Source organism: Amblyomma americanum, chromosome 1, assembly GCF_052857255.1.
Source record: "Amblyomma americanum isolate KBUSLIRL-KWMA chromosome 1, ASM5285725v1, whole genome shotgun sequence".
In the NCBI taxonomy this organism is placed as follows: Eukaryota; Metazoa; Arthropoda; class Arachnida; order Ixodida; family Ixodidae; genus Amblyomma; species Amblyomma americanum.
In genome coordinates this window covers 117,735,413-117,749,440 of record NC_135497.1, presented here as the reverse complement: position 1 = coordinate 117,749,440, position 14,028 = coordinate 117,735,413, and the positions used below count along the sequence as shown (strand labels likewise).

Here is a 14,028-nt window from a genome sequence, read left to right as displayed (position 1 = left end):
GAATTATATTCTTTCGGTTTCAGCACGTGTGTCTGCTTTCGGAAGAGAAGTAAATAAATTACACGTTCACGTTTTGTGCGAGCGGTTGTTGTGCCGTTTATGCGAAAGTTGTGCGTTGACGCTGCGACCACGAATTCGTATGCAACTTTTGCACAGCGCTAGCTTACTGCGCGTCCATTTATGGCGCCAGAACGGGCAACCGATGAAGCGTCGCCCTCTCAAAGCGCAAGGGTAGAAATAGAAGCAGTAGTATTAACAAACTTCGAAGTGCGTAAACTAATGCAGCGAGGGAGCAATTACTCATTCGCACCCGCCAAAGCGCAGCCATATGACTATAAGGGAAAGCTTTACAGCTTTCACAGAAGCTTCGTATTTAAAGAAATGTTAGTCCTTGTCCGAAGTCCGAACCAGGCACCCGGCGATCGGGATGGCAGGGCGAGGCCTCTTCGGCCTACCATCTGCATGCTGGTCAGCCTGGTTAGCTCAGCTGGTAGATCGACTGCAGTCCCGGGTTCCAACCCTGGACCAGGAAATTTTTTTTCTTGAACTGCGAAGCTTCTGCGAAAACTGTATAGCATTCCTTTGTAGCCATATTGCTGCGCTTGAATGGGTGCTTATGAGTAATTGCTCTCTTATTTCAAATTCACTCAACAAGGGTAGCTTAGTCCCCGGGTGGAGATCCTTGTCCGGGGACCGTTAGCTAGCGGCCAACGTCCCGGCAAGGGCTGTCAGCCATTTTAGTTACTTTATTTTTATTGCTGGCCAGTGGCAGTATTTGTTGCCCGTAGTAGGCCAGACACTTGTCAGGTGCTCAAAAATTTCGTCACACCACCTGCTGCAAGTCCTCGCTACCACGCTGTGTGTGCATGAATTATGTCAGGCCTTCGGTACCGTTGCCTTTTCACAAGAGACCAAACATTTCATCATAACATCACGTGTTTTGCTTTCAGCCTTTTTACTCAGCCTGTAAAATGTTACGGTGCCAGTCGCTGTTAACATACGGCCCCCGTTTCAATGAGTTTCCTTTTTAAGCCGCCGCGGTGGCTGAATGGTTATGGCGCTCGGCTGCTGGCCCGAAAGACGCGGCTTCGATCCCTGCCGCGGCGGTCAAATTCCGATGGAGGCGAAATTCCAGAGGCCCGTGCACTGTGCGATGTCAGTGCACGTTAAAGAAGGTGGTCGAAATTTCCCGAGCCCTTCACTACGGCGTCTCTCATAGCCTGAAGTCGCTTTGGGACGTTAAACCCCCATAAACCAATTAATTTTTTTCAGCTTCTTTTCGAGGGCTAAAGTAGTGTCACATCTGCACAGCACATGATAAAGATCTTTCAACGTTCTGTATATTAAAAATCATCTTCTTTGCTTTTTGTAAATGTTGTCAGCTGCTTATTAAGCATCGTCTCAGACTAGTCTGCTTGGCAGAGGAATTATACAACCGCAAGGGAATTTACTGGCAGTGGGCAGAGCAGCTAGCAAATAGCGGTCATCATTTCGACAGCAATTATGGGCCATATATTCACTTACCTGGTGCGATAAGTAGGTGTAGGGGTAGAAAAAAAAAACTTCTTTATTGTCACACCAGACTCGCATTCCGTGTCGCTGAGCGTATAGTGATGCCAACTGCCGAGGAAGGGTCCCATTACTCAGAAGGAACAATGTCCGTGATGTCGTCATGAGTGCTCGTGCGGTGACAAAGGGGATGAGGATCCGAGACAAGACCTGCAGCAAGTGTGCACACGTGCAGCTCGAGGTCGCGCCCCAGGCCGGAGCGCGCGCCCTCTGGGAAGCAACCACACGATGTAAGGTGGTTGTCGAGCGCGGCTGCCACAGCCTGCAGCGCACACACAAGAAAATGCTTTTTTAGCATGTTGCCACATGTTGCTCCAGTACACGTTCAACTAGAAGAGACAATCAATAGGAACGAGTTTATTTAACTATAGGGAAAAAAAGATCGTTTTGCTGGATAATCGGACAAAGCTCATGGCAGCTTTTGACGCTGGTTTTGAGCAACTTTGTCACTGACGCGGGATTTCGAGCAGCTTCGGGATTGATTGTCTCGGACTTCCGAAAGGCCCCTGACCTCCTCCTTTCGCGAAAGGGATGATTCTCACGCCATCTTTCTCCTCGGCGCTGTACGAACATTCGTATTTTTGCCTGCTCTTTTCATCTGAATGATAATCCCTCCTTCAGTCTAGATGAACTTTTCATTTAAGTGTTGTCCTGTAGATTTCGAGGAAACAGATTTCACGGTATTTGCGCGGGCCTCGTGCCAACAGTGCTCTCGGCTCGTATTGTTGACGAACTGCACAGGCCAAATGGTGACACTGTCCACGCACGCCCCCCCCCCCCCCCCCCCCCCCCCCAAGCGGTGCCGGCCTCGCAGTAAAGAAGAAAGTCGCAGCTCGGTGTTATGCAAGTCGTCCTTGACCTGGCGCTATTCAAGGGTAGTCCTCATCTGATGTCGGCGCGTGGATCTTGGGGGAGAGATAACATCGGAGACCCTTTTGGCTGGAATGCAAATGGGGTGTGCACGGCGTGACCGATTGCCCTCAGTGTGAGCCCCAGAGTGGAGCGTTTGTGTTATCTTTATGTCGCGCCGCGTTGAAAGAGGACTTTCTAAAAGTGCCCTTTGTACTGGTAGAGCTTGGCGTGAGTACTTTGACCGATGAAACACGGGTTAAGACAAAGCCTAGGCGAGTTTTTAGCTCCACATTTTGCGACACTATAGCGGACAAAGCACAGTACGCAGCAGCTACACCACACCAGAGAGTGATTTCGCACCGATCGACTACATCTTGCATGCTTATATTTACGCGGACTGAGCTGGAAATTTGGAAGCGGAATTATCGAAGCGCGGACTTAGGTACGAACATTCTCCTAAATGAATTCCTTGAGGAGTACGACCGCCTCTTAGATTCCAAAACAAACGTGTTTGCTAAATGCAGCGATTAAGAAGTTTATTAATACAGTTTAGTTAGTGTATTATACACTGGCGGCGTCATTTTAATCTCATTCTGTGTCCTTCAGGTCTCATAACCCAGATGCAAAAGGATTTTCATCTATTATTTATCGTTTGTTTCAGAAAAATTAGAAAGCTATAATTTTGGACACCGTATGTATAAGCAGGAACAAATATATTTTTTCTATTTTATTTTCAGACATTTTCAATCTCATTGGGATTTTTACAGGATGAGAATATGAAATGTACGCACACATAGTGTTAAATGAACTTCCAGATTCCTTAGTAGAGTGCTGGTTACAATGAATTGCATGAGTAATACAGACAATAGAAAGTAAAAAAAAAAACGACACAGCGCACTTGGTGGAACAGAAAGTGTACTTATACATGTTAAATAAAGTACTTATAGAAATGCTGTCTTATACAGTTACGTGAATAGTCTGTTATATCTGGCTAAGCATGATTTAATTGTTGCGTAACAATCCTTCTACCAGGGTTACAAATTTCGGCAGGGATGTGTAGTGCTACAGAGGCCCAAGCGATTTTGTTTCCTTATTATACGCGAAAAAAAAGAATAATGAAAACACTGAGGGCGGAATAGATATTCATTGAGTGTTAATGGATGCTTATGCAGAAAAGGTTTGGATTCCGCTAAAGAGATGCTCAGCAAAGTATCTGTGTTCAGTGTGTTGTGTACTAATTGGAACAATAATTTTAGCCATGCTAGTTTGGAGAGTTTTTTTTAAAGTAAGAATACCGGCTTATGTTGGTGAATCGGTTGTTCTGTATTTGTTAAAGATGAACCAAATTGTCATTCGCTGTACTCCTCTTGGCTTGTTAATGGGTTGTTGTGTTAAAGGAAACGAAAACATGTTGCCATATTCTAAAACAAACCGTATAAATGCGTTATAGGCTAATAGTTTTGTATCCGGTGGCGCTTATCGAAAGTGTCTTCAAAAGGACAACCATCTTAGAGGAACACTAAAGGGAAATATCAAACTAAGCAAGACGGATCGATTTTTCCTCGGCAGCACTACCAACGTTTCTAGTGCGCGAAAAGGTGCCTGCGTTGCTGAGAAAATCGAAATCCTTCCACATTGAAATCACCCGCGAAAAATGAGCACAGTAACGTCATTTCTATGACATGTTTGCGAAGGAATTGTCCCGCCAATCACAGGCGCCACTTCCAAAGGAAGGAAACGCGGCCGGAAACCGGAATTAGCCCGCCGGCCGAGTCAGCCATCACGGCGGCAAGGTGCAAGGCGTGTAGCCACCTGAGCTTTTGTTTTCTGTAAAAGCTTTGTTTCTGATAAAAATGGCATATTTGCTATCACATGGCGCTAACCTAACAGTCTAGTCTGACAGCATTCAAAATTTGTGTCCCTTTAAAGCAAATGATATGATAGTCTTAATACGCTATTCCCATTTAGAGCACGTGAAATGATTAAGCCAAAGTATTTATGTTCCTGAACTCGGGTGAGTGTTATACACAATGATGTTAAGTATAAAGTCACATTGATGTCCTACACAAAGTCAGACTTCTGTTTTTTTTTTGTGGGTTATAGAAAAAAGACAGTCGTTTTAAATGTTCAGTTCCATGTGTCATTTTTTACGCCACATGACAAGACCATGAAATGCGTTGCTTAATTAAATCAACGTTTTCAGTCGTGGAGTTTACTTGGTTGTAAAAAATGCAGTCATTGCCAAAAAAATTTAATTTTAACTTGGTTGTCCGCGGGCAAATCATTAACGAAGAAAAGTAATAAAATTGGAGCAAGGACGCACCCTCGGAGTACTCCCGATGTAACAAGCGCAGTTGAGATTTAATTCTTAACTACAACATACCTAGATCAGTTAAGTCATCTTGGATACAATTGAATACGGAGCCGTTATCAAGAACATATTTATAGGTTGAAAGTAAACATTTTCAGCATAAATCTGCCTGGCTAAAATCTGGCCAGGCGAAATTCAATATTGGGAGAGTAACTCATGCCCGCGTCTTACAGAAAGTGAGTGCCGATGTTTCCATACAGATTCGGTCTCTTCTTTAAGTGGGGTGCAGCGTCATGGAGCGGCCACTTTTAAGCAAGGCGATGCATTGTTGCGATCGGCAACATGACACTAGCAGCAGGCGGAAACAGTTGGCAGGGTGCACAACAACCGGTTGAAGGCTTAGTCTTGTCTGAACACTCCCCGGTGCGCGAGCGTTTAGATATATTAAGCAATGCATTTTTTTTGTGGTATAAAATGCTGCCGCGAATTAATGTTTCGTAGCGTTTTGGCTATGATCAGATGGTAATTGAGATACCAGCTGGGCTTAAGCCTCAAAAGTGCAGGTCCGTTCATTCGTTCCGGCAAGGCGTCTTTAATGTTGACGGCGTGGCCATTGCACGATCAATGACATCAAGGGACAAGGCTTCCTTGGCCGTTCTCCTGAACAAAGCGGCCGCCGTCCGAGCCATCAACGACAACCACCGCTTACTGAGCCTACTGCTGGCCTTATGGCAGAGGATCAAGGATCGTCTTCGTCTTTCCTGCGCTCAGCCCTGCAATACGGTGCGCAGTGCTGTAAGGCAAGCAAAGGGGGCGCGAATTGAAACACCCTTCGGCCGCTAACCGAGGTCCACCTTCCAGCGAGCGTGGCAAGCGTGTATAGATCAACCGAAGCGCAGCAGCCGTATCCGTTGGCGTGTAGCGACATCTGCCGCGCCGCCAAAGGATCCAAAGTGTTTTCTTCCCTTGTCCAGATGTTTACGGCGTGGCCTTGCGAGCCTTCACCGAAGTAAAAACGGTACGACTTCACCCGCCGGTACATCCGGAGGATCTCTTTGTGCACGTCGCCAAAACACTGGCGGTGACTCCCTACCTATAGGCTACACACCTGTAGCTGTTCCGTCTGGACTGAAGAACCCGCGGCAGCGTAGCCACTCCAGCAACATGTGGGAAACGCAGGATGATGGAGCCATCGTCACTTGCAGTGACGTGAATAACGAATCTAACAGTCGAAGGAAGGTGGCCAGAGCGGTCCATTCAGTAGCAATGAGTGCACGAAATCAGACGTCCCACGAAAAGCCCATTAAGAAAAATCCGATGGAGGGCGCCTCCGCTGACCCAGTGAGCGCCCATTTCATGTCCGTCGGTGTCCACCATGTTCTGTGGTTAGAGTTTTGTCCACACAGTGTACTTTAATCTGTAACCATTAATAGAGCTAACTGAGAGCAGTACGCACCAGCTGTTGGCTAGTGGTGCAACCGCACGACGGCTGTGAGCGCCGCCAGAGATGATGTCAAGGTATACGAGCTCATCCGCCGGTGTGCGACGTTTCCAGAGGGTGGCCGTCACGATCTCGTAATCGGCACTCTAGGTTACATTTCTGCGACCCGAACGGCCTCATCACAAGGCGCCTCTACTGCAAAAACCACCTGCGCCTTTTCAAGAAACTTGCGTCAGCTGATTACAGCTACGTCTTATTACAGCTAAGCGTGGCTGCAAAGTAATCGAAGAGGTGGTGTTGGCCCAGCGATTTCATGCACCCCAGTAGGCCTCGCGAGAACCCTCCGCGACTGCAAGCGCCACCTGTTGGAGCGAATGTCCGGACCCCGTAGAGTATCTGTTACGGGTCCAAGTTGGACTTATTTTTGGAAATGTGGCGGAGAGTTTGAAGGATGCTTCACTCCCGCCACCGGTTGGCCCGGTATTGCACTACCTCCGGGATCGGCCTTGTATATAGCGCGTCTTTACTATCCTGTCTTTCTATCCCATCTTTCAACTCTCCTTCTATCTGCACGTGGTAGCGACTGTGGCTCGGCTTGAGCCAGTGAGCAGGCCTGTGCACTTTCCTTTTCTTCCTGGCAACAACAGACAGACAGACAGACGAGTAGAACGGCTTTCGATTCCATGAAACGTGTAGCACGAGTGCGTGGCATCGCGAACTGAGCAGCGCTTGATTTTGTGCGGTTTCGGAACAAAGAACAATGTATCAACGGATGTCTAAAAAAATTAGTTTGCTTACTGCGTGGCGGCGTCTTTTACGCGGCTATCACGTCCACATCACAAGCTAACACATAAGCCTCTAGATTTCTGGCCCGGGGAATCGCGTAGCGCAGATGAAGACCGCAGAGGCCTGCGCCCATAGGGTTGAACCCAAGTCCCTTTGCTGACATGTGCGCTCACTGTAGACGCCCTATTTTCCCTGTTGTCAGGAAAGAGAAACAACACTCAAAGCATAATGTCGCAGACAGGAGTACGTGCTGTATCCTTGGGTTTTGTTAACCACCTCTGCAACGCGATTGGTACAGGTTTTGGAGGCTGTCATCGCGCTTGGCACTGCATGGACAGAAAATTTAATCTTGGATATGCATGCATTCGAGCATCAACGAGCCTTAACACCACCCAGCTTGACTCAGTCATTGTAGTCAATGGCCATGTCCTGCCAGCTCCAAATATGCAACATGCTTGTGGCCGCCGTCCATGACAAATTCAGAGAGGTTAACAAGTATTTCTGATTTCTCATTTGAGAGATTCGAAGCGCCTCTTGATGCAGTTGAGAAATATGCAGTTTACGCAGGTTTCTAGCTCATGAAAAATTTTTTAACCACTGACAGCACGTTTAAATGAGGACAATATAAACTGCTAAACCTATGGTGGCGTCACATACTATCCACATAGCGCTCCGCAGGAAACATATCCCACGTTGGCGAAAACCTTAGTGTGTTACTAAAGATCCCTGCAGTAACCTGGGAGCCTTCAAGTGTATGGAGATACTGTAGCGTCAGTTTGTATTTTTGAGCTGATGATATGTGCAGCACAGGAATGGAAACTGACTATGGTTTGAAACGCACGCGTAGCGCGCCATTCTCCGAGAGATGTCGCGGCACTTCGCATAGCTACTGTGATAATCTAATAATATACCGCTGGCAGCTCTACTGGCCGTATTCATGTAACTGTCGCGACATTTACAAATGATATTTTTCTTAAACACAAACCCCTTTCTTCACTGAGACGCGCCTTGTCAACTCCCATGTGACTGCGTACAGGTACAGGGAACAACCGATTTTAGCAACCGCTGACAGCAGGTGACGCCACGTGTTCTGCTCTAAACATACCATGCTGCATATACCAACACGTCGATAATTTTTAGAAACAGTCTTTTTGAGGTAAAAAGATGAATTCTCCGGTATAGTAACGCCAGTGTTGGCGAACGTGAGAAAACAGGTGAATCCTGGTAACTATTAAGCTGGTTAACTAAATTCTAATAGTTACTTTTTACCCACAACAGATAGGCAACTGATTGCAATTAGAGACTTTAGCAGGCCATCATGAATAGCCATATTATTTTATAGAATTTTGAAAACGCGTTTGCCCTTGGCGCTGTGGCTAAAAAAATTCTGACCATTTCATGCGTGATTCGAAAATCGCGCGTCGGCTGTGAGCGCTAGGTGCCGCTCACCTGTGCACGTCACTCCGTGGCGCGTGTGCCATGTGGCCACCTCTGACCCACCCGCGGCACATGTACCATGAGATGACTTACACAGGCGGCAATCATTTGGCGCTCATCGCCGGCAAATCTCTAAAATCTCTAATTGCAGCCAGGCGCCTATCTGTAGTAGTAAAAAGTTAACTACTAGAATTTAGTTATCCAGCTTAGGGCTACAAGGTTCATTAAACTTCCTGTTGGGCGAGTTGGTTGTTCATCTTGATCTAGAAATGTTCTTTTGCGCAAATAAAACGACACACGAGAAAGGCGACACACACACACAAGCGCTTGTGTGTGTGTGTGTCGCCTTTCTCGTGTGTCGTTTTATTTGCGCAAAAGAACATTTCTAGGGCTACAAGGATTCAGCTGTTTTCTGATGTCCGCCAATAGTGGTGCTTCCATATCGCAGAGGCCATCTTTTTACCTGAAAAAGTCTATTTTAAAAAACTGGTGAAGGACTTAGGACTTTCCTGAAACACCTGGTAATAAGCTCTAAAGAAAAGGCACAAAGACAAATCACAGAGATAGTCCCCTAACAATAAACGAGGGAACAAGTAAGAAGAACAGAGTGACGCGTGGAAAACAATTTTGAATGCCTCTGCTATATCATCTTAAAAAAAGACGAAGCTCTTGTTATTAGTGGAAGGCAGATGACTGTGGCATCACAAAAGGAAAGCTTCTTGATCGTGTTCTCCCGCGTCATGCGCTTACCACGTGCACCGCTGAGTGTAAGAAATTCCTTCCATGGTAAAACATAAGGCAATCCCACAGTGATTGCGAACCTTGAAGCATTTCATCGACGCAGTGTTAGAGGGAAGGCAGTACAGTACATTACGAATGAAGGCTGCGAAGCTCAGAAGACACCATAGACTTGACAAATTAAACACAAATGCAGAATACGGGCATCTCAACGCCTGTTATAAACGAGTACTACATTGGAAAACGCAAAAGATCAAATGAGTTTAGAAACAACAGTCTGAGCGCTTCTTGCTCATTTTTTTTGTAGCATAATTAAGAAACCCGTCTCTCTATGATATATCGATGTCTTATTCTTTTAGAACATAATGGGTAAAATATATTTTCATCACGTAATGGATGCTCGAAAACCCTGTTTTGTCCTCGAAATATCGGCTAACCAGCGCCAGATTTTCATCTCGGGATCAAATTTTATTTAAGTCTCAAGAACCGACGGTGTTGCCAACAAATGCGCAAGTGAGCCTAATCTGAACACTCGCGCGCTTGGCGACCGCCAAGGACGCCTTACGAAGTCTTCAGTTCGCGGCGAACTTGGCACATGCACTGTTACGCACGCAGTCTTCACAATGCGTCTGCTTGCGGAAAACCAGCGTCTCAATCCCGTGGCTGCTAAGGGTGTCCGGGCCAGTACTATGCTGTAAATTCCGCGCTCGAGAGGGGTGAACCATTGCGTTTGCTTTTACTAACTAGATTGAACGCTGAATAGTGGAGGGAAGCGAAAACCATTAAAAAAATAAGATTTGAGTGCGGTATTAACTACAGTTTGACTACTGAAACTAAGCGGCGAGTGAAGAGGTTTTAGAATTCGAGGATTTTAAAAAAGTCTAATGCGTGGAACTTCCGGGTAAAGCATGCGAAGTATTTTTGTGCTGGGATTTGAAATTGTGACGCAATCGCAGAATAAAGCCACATTGTTGTTCAGGCTTCTCTGCAGTGCGCAGCGATTGGCAGAGGCCGCAATGATGAGGTCACGTATGGCGGCGCTGCGTTTCCAGCAAAGAAACGGCTGTTTCAAGAAAATATATCAACACCGCCGAAGGTGAATCCCACGAAGCATTGTTTGGTGGTGTTGGGGCGCTGACTTGCTCCGCACAGCACCGTCGGCACGCTCTAGACAGGGCTGCTCACCACTGTACTTCGCTACTTCGAGGAGAACATCGACACTGACACCGCCGATTCAGGAAGCGAGCACAGCTTCAAGGGCTTGTGGTCAGAGTTTCCCATCGCCGGCATCGGCGCCACGCGACGCTTAAACACATCACAGTTGCGGCGGAAACCAAGTCCTAAAGCGCCACGGATCCACGGACCCGCGAGCAAGCGCACTGCGCGTGTCACCGCTATCGAGACCAATTTCTTGCTCACTCCTCCTCTCGACGAAGAGATTGACTGCAATTTTTTTAATCTCTCATCTCCGCTATACCCCTTCTAACACATTTTTTAGCTTCACATGCATCGCAGCTGTCTTTCGCAAAGAAACGATTAGAATTAGGCCGTGCTGACGTAGACCTTCCCGCCAGTCGCAGAGGTCCACACCTGCACAGACTTCATCAGGCATCGGAAAAAGCAAACGATAGCTGACCAGATTATTCCGCAGCGTCTCGCTTCCCCCGTAGTCACAGGAACGCGTGGTCGTAGGGATCCAGTCTACTCGCGCGTCTGAGGCTCTTCGTGCTCGAACAGGCTGCGTCCGTGAACGGCCTTACCTAGCAGGACAGAGCCACAGGCAGACAGAGAGCCACAGACCACGGCGGGAGCGCGTTGGCAGCGGTCGCGAGAAGAGCGGCAGCACGACGAGGCAGCAGTCTCTTGCCGCCGGACAGGTTCACGCGTTCATTGGGGAGCTTGCGGTCTGCTTGCTGGACACATTTTTTACGGCACTTAGGACTCGATGCGGCTTGTTCCGAGAAGAAGCTTATCGCAAACGCGTAGTAGGCCCGTTTTGCGCATAGACAGTGTGCTCCTTATCGTTGGCACGCGCAAAATGAGCCGCATATCCGTGCGTGCATCCGGCCTCTTACCGCTGTGAAGCAGCGCTCCTGTATCGTCCATAGATGCAAGCGGCCTTTACGAACGAATATTCTTATCGGAATCTCTGGCGTGCGATCGCATCAGCTGCGAGGACACAATCTAACGCCTACTTTGCCACCTTCAAGGCAGCCCTACGCCGCCTGGACTCCCGTCCCCTCAGGGGGCCTGGAGCTTGGCCCCAACCTTCATCGGTGCACAAGGCTCACAAAGCGCTACTTCGATATTTAAAAGCCAGAGACGTGCGCTGCCGCCCACGAACGAGCAGAGGGCGTTCTTTTACGTCAATGTCCACGACGGATCCTTGAGAATGGTAATGTCCTGACGCGCTAAGCTTTTCTCCTCCCGCCCTTCCATTTATTTATCCTTTTCCTCACGTTTAAGGTAGCCAAGTGTACCAGTATCATACCTCGCTAACTTTCCTGCCTCTTCTTTCTTCGCTCTTCCCTCTTTCTTCTTGTTCCCCTGGACGACGTCTGTTTAACGTTCACGTGATGTCCCGCTCTGCACATCGCCCCGTGTACACATCCCGGGAATAAGCCGCGTACGCTAAGAAGAAAAGCCTGTTTTTGTGACATTGCTGCTAATCTAAATTAAAATAAGAGACGCGTCGTATGCTGCCTTCATCTTCGCGATCTTGTACACTTGAGGAGTTTTCAGGGTCACGGCCACGGTAACGTACGACTGATTTATGGATGGCAGCGAATACCCTTCAGAGGTGTACATGTGTAACGCTTCGGAGATGATGCCTGACGCAGTTGTACCATCCTGATGGAACGGGCTAAAAATATTGCAGTGGTGGGCCTATTTTTAGAAACAAGAAGATAAATAGCCCGTGGTAAATGTGGATCGCTGGTTGCTGCCCTTTTCTCTGCCCAACTTGTATCTGAAAATATAGTATTGATTCAGTATTTATAACGCTTGATAATGGTGTTTTTACCAGCCCACTTGTAACGAACCTGATGGTCGCGCGGATTGCGTTAGTTGTATCCGAGGTTTATAGTAAGTGGACTTCCCATGTTACAGCGAAAAATACAAAGTTCGGACAGAAAGTCTGTTATGCGCGTCTGCTTATTGTAACTAGACCCAATTACGGCGCTTCTCAAGCTCCCCAGCAGTCACATGCTCCTCGCCGATAGCGTTGCTGCTCACAAGTTGCTATACGGATCCGATATAACTAGCGCCTGCAGCAGCTGGTGGTAGGTAGGTCCCCCCCTATCTTCCTTATCAGATTCCTGGAAATGAGTGTTCGTACTCTGTATACTAATATTTTCGTCAGTGCATGACTCTCCGAGGTCGGCGTCATCATCCGCAACAACGAAGTCATCTCGGGCGACATCAGGTCGCGCCAGGTGTGCATCGACGGCGCGTTGACACAAATTAACATATGCCCGATAACATGTTTGTTAGACAGTGTCCTTCAATGTTAGGGGGTAGATAAACATCGCCCTACGGGAGAAATTTTTGTTGCGCCCCGCAGTCAATTCCATCTGCCCGGATTTATTCGGGGGCGGGGAACACAGAGATCCGAACTGGGACGTTGGCACCTGGTCAGTAAATTGCTATGAGTATGCGCTGGAGACACGCCGCTGGCAGGACATCTTGAGCGTGGTCGTGTTCTTTCCTTAGAAAGGGGTGAGGAGGTTAACGGAGGCTTGGGGGCGCTTGTCGCTCTCCGCTCCTGCAAGAAACGGAGGTTTCCGACTGTGGGACAGTTTACAGCGCCTCCTTGTTCGCTGTAACCGAGTTGCGCGGCCACAGTTGTTCGTAATGTCTGAGATGCATGCCATTACCCACACATATTTGACGGTTTCATCACCCTGTTTTGTAATAGGCGAGTGTTCGCTGTACCTGCGGCTGTTATGAATGGGCTTGAGTGCATATCTGTGTATTTAAGCTGCCACTTCAGCGATCTGCAGGTGCCGCTTACAAATTTAAAATTGGTGTAGTGGAAGCCTAGAATGAGCGGCAACTTGCTTCACTGCTAGTAAGCTTGAGTCGAGATATACTTTTTTTTTTTCTGTGAGGAGAAACCAAACGTCGCAAGGATGAAAGTATTGAATGTGACATATAAAGTACTCACTCATGTGCCACTGTCACCTGTGCTTGCGTCACTAGAAGCTAAGGCTGAAGTGTATCCCTGTCTGTGTACGGAAAGTAGTACCTTGTGTGGTTGTTGCCGTTGTTGCAGTTTTGGGCGACTCAAAATGTCACTTCGCATTCGCTACTACTAGTTCTTTTACTTTGACTTTGACACTTTTCTCTTCTTAGCGCGTGCAACTGAGATCTTTTGAGAGCGTACATGGTGGCATTGGTGAAATGGTTCAGCATTTGGTCAGGTATGATTGATAGGCCATTCCAATGCTTATTTTGCCGGTAGCCTGCAATTGTAATAAACAAATAAAGTTGTCCTATACCCCAAAAAAAGCTGACGGGACAGTTTTCCTTACGAACAACGGCTGCTGCTCCTATTTTTTTTTTTTTGCAAACCGCGCATCGCGAATCAATTACGCCCTTCTTAGTCCCAAAGCTACACCGTTGGCTACAAGGCGCACTGCAGTGAAAGTCTCCGCATTAGTTCTGACTACCTGGAGTGCTTTACCGAGCACAAACTCTCAGTACACGTGCCTTTTTGCCTTTCGTCCCCGTAGAGGTAAGTGCAGTATCTTGAAAGATAGGGAGTCCCGCGCTCTGTCCGTCAAAACAGTATACAGCATTTCTCATTATAGCGATGAGTCGGTGTCAGTCGCGGGCAAATAATAATAAAAAAGAAGGGCGGTCTTGTTTTTCTCCCATTAGAGATAGCGCGTTT

At 47.5% G+C, this 14,028-nt stretch overlaps 2 long non-coding RNA genes and 1 pseudogene across 3 annotated transcripts in view; 2 read left to right on the top strand and 1 right to left on the bottom strand.

Annotated features, from left to right (window-relative positions):
* Positions 1 to 841: 841 nt before the first annotated feature.
* On the bottom strand, positions 842 to 11,080 carry LOC144113529 (uncharacterized). 2 transcript variants are annotated; one of them, XR_013310814.1, is made up of 2 exons: positions 10,771 to 11,080; positions 842 to 1,831 (listed from the first exon to the last, which is right to left on the bottom strand). It is a non-coding gene; the product is annotated as an uncharacterized LOC144113529 (long non-coding RNA). The 2 variants fall into 2 exon arrangements; XR_013310813.1 differs by having other exon boundaries at positions 10,725 to 11,053.
* On the top strand, positions 6,548 to 6,687 carry LOC144116842 (U2 spliceosomal RNA; annotated as a pseudogene).
* Positions 11,081 to 11,448: 368 nt separating the features above from the next.
* The window catches only part of LOC144135182 (uncharacterized), a 41,024-nt gene continuing 38,444 nt past the window's right edge, over positions 11,449 to 14,028 (top strand). Inside the window, exon 1 of the long non-coding RNA XR_013315401.1 lies at positions 11,449 to 11,529. This is a non-coding gene — a long non-coding RNA (uncharacterized LOC144135182). The remainder of the gene's footprint in view (positions 11,530 to 14,028) is intronic.